Source organism: Dendropsophus ebraccatus, chromosome 7 (genome assembly GCF_027789765.1).
Source record: "Dendropsophus ebraccatus isolate aDenEbr1 chromosome 7, aDenEbr1.pat, whole genome shotgun sequence".
Taxonomy (NCBI): domain Eukaryota; kingdom Metazoa; phylum Chordata; class Amphibia; order Anura; family Hylidae; genus Dendropsophus; species Dendropsophus ebraccatus.
The window spans coordinates 110,034,173-110,039,411 of record NC_091460.1 but is presented as its reverse complement, the minus strand read 5'-3'; the positions used below and the strand labels follow the sequence as shown (position 1 = coordinate 110,039,411).

The window sequence follows — 5,239 nt, the reverse complement described above, 5'->3', positions numbered from 1 at the left end:
GCTGGTTGAGGCATCATTTTTTTGGGGCCTTTAGCTTTAGTTTTTATTAATATTTATTACGTACTGGTGTAAATGGGAATATTTAGTTGGTTTTTATGATTTTTTTTTCTGTTAAAAGAATGCAATCTTTTTTCCCCTGTTTTTGTTTATGCCATTCACCGCGTGAGAGCATCAGGAGAGCACTGGGGGAGTGTAGACAGGTAAGAATGACCTCTTTTTAATTTTTTAACACAATAGCAGCACTATATTCTCATTGACACCGCTATGAACTCCATTCTCCATTGGGAATGAGATCCCAAGGTCCACTCCATCTATATATTCATTAATCTATGGTACTAAGGTCAGCCTCTGACTACATGCAGCATTGCATTGGTATCAGTGATATCTCCAAGCTCTGGCTTATCTCTGAAATATAGAAAATGAAGAAATCCACGAACGGCACTTCACCTAAAATCTTCACCTTTATTGCATATAGACAGTTAGGACATGGACATCACGGAAGAACTCGCTACCAGCCTACGTAGGATTTCTTCATTTTCTATATTCATACGGACTACTTTATGAATTGAGCACCACCTGGATCACCGTGGCGGGAGTATCCATATACTGACCTAAAGATCAGCCTGTGACTCGTAGTGACGGTGAGTTTTTCTATGTGAATTATCTCTGAAATATGTTGACAACATCTCACTGGAAGTGAGCTAAGCACTAAGCACTTGTTTTTCTTTTCATCAACTTTTGACTTGCTGACAAGTGTGATACTTGTTGGTGTTTTCAAGCATCTCTCTGTTTTGTGTATGTTGGCTTTTAACCCCTTCCCACAAATGGACGCATATGTATGTCCAGTTTAGCGGTCGCTAACTGCAATACTGTAGGTGTACAAGGATTACACAGGCACAGCAGCAGCGCCCGTGTCATCAGTTGAGGGAGACGGGGCTGCACTCCTATCCTGACATTTAACCCTTCAGATGCTACTGACAGTGCAAACATGGCATCTAGCACGTTACAGAGGTATGCTCGATAATGATGGTGGAGGCCATTGAAACGTTGCGTCCTGCCATATGCCGTTTTTTGTTACTGCACGTATGATGCAATAAATACACTACTTTTTTCACCTTACTTCTGTGTGCTGTGGAATATATACTATTTGTGGACGTTACATAGGTAGAAATCTCCCTTTGTCCTCCATATGAGAACAAAAGTTTAACCTAGACAGCGAGCTGTCACCAATTGGAGGAGAAGAGCAGCATATCAGGAGAAGTTTGCTAAATGAATATATGTGCAAAAAGCAGGCTCAGGATCTGAGCCCACCCTATACATGGTACTACCCAGCTGCTATCAGTAGCTGGGGGAAGTTGCTGATACCCAGCACATGCCATGTCGGCTATTTAACCATTTAGATGTCGCTGTTAAGACTGACTGGGGCATTTAAATGGCCTAAAATACATGCATTGATGGTGGGGTGGGGGATTGGCTCCCCACAGCACGATTGATGAGGCCTCTAAAAGGCCTCCTGGGCTGCCTGACATCAACAAATGCCACAGGCTGCCTTTAGTACAATGGGGGAGATTTATCAAACATGGTGTAAAGTGAAACTGGCTCAGTTGCCCCTAGCAACCAATCAGATTCCACCTTTCATTCCTCACAGACTCCTTGGAAAATGAAAAGTAGAATCTGATTGGTTGCTAGGGGCAACTGAGTCGGTTTACTTTATACCATGTTTGATAAATCTCCCCCAAGGTGTATTGCAAGAAATACAACCTCATATAGGTCTGTCTGTAGATTGACAAATGAAAGGGATACATAAAATGTCTACTGCAAGATGTAGTCTCCATTTCTTTCTTTATTTTCATACTGGATATGCATTTTGCATCCTGCTTCTAGTTTTAGACTTCTCATGTTGGCATGTCCAGAATGTTTCTTCCTTCACTAGATGTCATGTACTAGCATCGCTTTCTTCCTGTACTTATTTGTTTCTGCAGACACTGATACATTCCAAAAAATCTCCTTTCCTCTCTACAGATACTGATTCTGGTGGTTTATGTAAGATTTCTCCTTGCAAACTGTCATGTGTGCTCTACAAAAAGCATAAGTAAGAAAGTTTAGCTTGCAAAACATATAACAGTATTAACACAGCCAACCATATACTGCTATATGATAGTCATACAGTTACCAAAAAATACCACCATACAAAATATTATTGCCATACATATTACCACCATACTACTATTGAACAAAGCTCACTGTACCAAGGCCAACATCATATAAACACCATCTAATACTGTTACACAATGACCACATATTACCAACACTCAGGGGAACATTTATTAAGTCTGGCGGTTTTTACGCCGGACTTATAAATGTCCCCGCATCTCTGGCGCTACGGAGATTTATGTAGAGGCGTACTTCCTCTACATAAATCCCGTGCGCGTCAGTGCGCACAGCCGAAAACCTACGCCACCTGAAAGGTGGAGTAGGTTTTCGGCGTATCTTTTAGTGTTAAAAATTATAAATCGCGCGGACTCTGAGTCCGCGCCCCCAGTTCCGCCCCCTCCACACACCCTCCCCGCCTTCCCGGCGGAAAGGGGCGATTTGCGAATTTTTTATTCGCAAATGGCCGTTTTGCGAATAAAATATTCGCAAATCGCCCCTTTCCGCAAAAAAGTACGCAGTTTTGCCTTGATACATGTGCCCCATAGTGACTAAATATTATCAGCAACATTACCACATGAAGACTGCTTAATGATTCAAGTAATAATAACTACCCTTCTGTGCCCCCAAGCAACAATAATCTCCCCTCCTGTACCGCAAGTAGCAATAGGATTGGTGAACATGAGCCTACTGTGCCACATGACCACCTATCCCTAAGGGTGTTGTTTAAGAAGTCTCCGTTCTTCACAAGATATTTCTTATGGTGGAGATAGGCTTTCCTGGAGGACACGCCAGGTCACTACCTCTTGAGACATGGCAGCTGAGCCAGTCAGACCAGATGGTAAGGGTGTAATCACCTTTTACCACCCAGTTTCCATCTTTTCCTAGCACCTGAGGAAGAACGTTACAGAGCGGAGCAGACTTCAAAGCCCACAGCCTGATGAGCAGAATGCAAATAGGAATGAAGCGTTCACTTCATTCCTACTGTAGATTTGCTCATCTCTAGTCTTTTCTCATGCAGACCACCACTCCTCGTTTTGCTGTTATAGTGTCCATCGCGGTCTATACTTTCTTTTTTGGTGATTTCTTTATTTTTATTTTTATATTTATTTTTATAGGGTTCTCCAGTCAATTTTCTTCTTTATAGAATGTCCTGGAAGGTTCTTGGAATATTCAGGGCTCTCAATTATATCGACCAAAGCTGTAAGTGATGACTTTACACAACACAACTTTTTGGACAAGAAACCTGTGAATTATTTGGGTTGCAGCACTCGTTTGATTTCAAGGGGCTACTACGCTCACTATTGCCTGCCACTCAGACTTCAATTGAACTATAATGGAGGATAGCAGGAGAGCTGAAGAGCTGCCCCAAGTGCATCTTGAGAGGCGGGACGGGGATGATTTTTGCATTGGATCTCTTGACCAGCCCAGGTAATGGAAAGAATGGAGCTGATCATGTCTGGTTAAAAGCAACATTTTTAGTTTATGCATAGAGTTAGACTTTAATGAAAGACAAATGTATTTTAGCTTAAGGACAAAGGGAATTCTGGGCACCGTTTCAAATTCTAGTAATCTATAATGATGAATATTTGATAGGAAATGTCACAGAGCATAGCGGTATAGATAATATCTTTATGCACTGTAATTGTATTTCTTTTTATAAAAAAATGATGCCTTGACACAAGAAAGTGCCTTCTCTGCCCGCTCAAGTGGCAGCAGGGGATCATGGCCGGCGACTGTAGATTTTAGTTTTTTTTAGTCAAGTCTGTGTAACAATTTTTGTGTGTTTAAAAATGCTTAAGTTCTTAAAGCTGATGCCACCAGGAATGAGGTTCCTGGACGCCATTTGGTAAAAGGAGGATATGCCAGCACAGGCCATTTACCTGGTGTTCTGCGCTGATTATGGGGTGCACCACAGTGTTTGAGGATGAGGTTTAGGTGATTTCTAGAGATCAGAGAACCAAATCTTACAGACCTAGATTTGTTCTGAACTTTGCAAAAAGTTTGGTTCCGGTTGCTACCCAATCAAACTTTTAGCAAAGTTCAGAATAAGATGGTAAAGATGGCTGCTGCACAATAAAATACACATAAAAAGACAAAAACAACAGGTATGCCCACCTGTCCGTGCTTCCCCAGTGTACTCCTACAGGTCTCTGGTCTCTCTCTAGGTGTGAGGCATGAAACATATCAGGAAAGACTTAAAGTGTCACTGTCGTTATAACTTTCAAAATATAAATCAACAGTAGATGTGATAAAAAGCAAGTTTGTAATTTACATTCATTTTTTTTTTTTAGTTATCATGAAAAACACGGCACTTCCTGTTTTCTGACTCTTTTCTCAAAAAACAGGAAACCGTCAGAAATCAGGAAGTCCTATGTATCTTAGGCTATCTCAGCGCTCACAGAGAGAAGGCATTCCTGTGATTGACGGACATATTGAGCCGTGACTCTCTGTACTGGCCGGAATTCCTGTATTTAGTCTGTTTTTTCCAACCAGCACAAGTCTAAAAATCTGCCTTTAGGAGACTGGACCTGGATTTCTGGTAAGTACAGCTTTGTTTTACAGCATGATAACAACAAAAATTATGAATGTATATTGCAAACTTGCTTTATATCACATGTACTGTTGATTTAGATTTTGCAAGTTATAACGACAGTGACACTTTAAGGATTTTAATCTGTACAATACAAGGGTTGTTGGTGCGATCTGGATACTTGATTAATTGTGCCATGAATAGGCACTGCAAACAAGCATCGATCTTGCTAATCTGGACTTGTTTGGATCATTGCAGAGCCCCATGTCAGACGCGTAATAGGACCCTTAGTGCAGCTACACATACAAGTTCCTGATGTCAGGAGAAAGGATAAATAGGGTGTGTATGTGTGTGTGTGTGGGGGGGGGAGGGAGTTCTCTTCTGGAATCTGAGTTTATTTTTTAATCTAACCTGGGATATGATTAAATTTTGTTGTATATTTAGGAGCCAGAAAATAAAAAGTATTCCTTTGGTGTCACAATGCTCGGGCATTACAGGGTGTTTTTTTTTTTTTTTTGCATTTTGATTTAGATTTTTTTTTTATAGTCTTTATTT

The 5,239-nt window shown here is 40.9% G+C and overlaps 1 long non-coding RNA gene across 1 annotated transcript; it reads left to right on the top strand.

Moving 5' to 3' along the window:
• The first annotated feature begins 489 nt into the window (after positions 1 to 489).
• LOC138796959 (uncharacterized) lies at positions 490 to 5,024 on the top strand. Its single transcript, XR_011363858.1, has 3 exons — positions 490 to 641; positions 3,270 to 3,582; positions 4,943 to 5,024. It is a non-coding gene; the product is annotated as an uncharacterized lncRNA (long non-coding RNA).
• Positions 5,025 to 5,239: the final 215 nt, after the last annotated feature.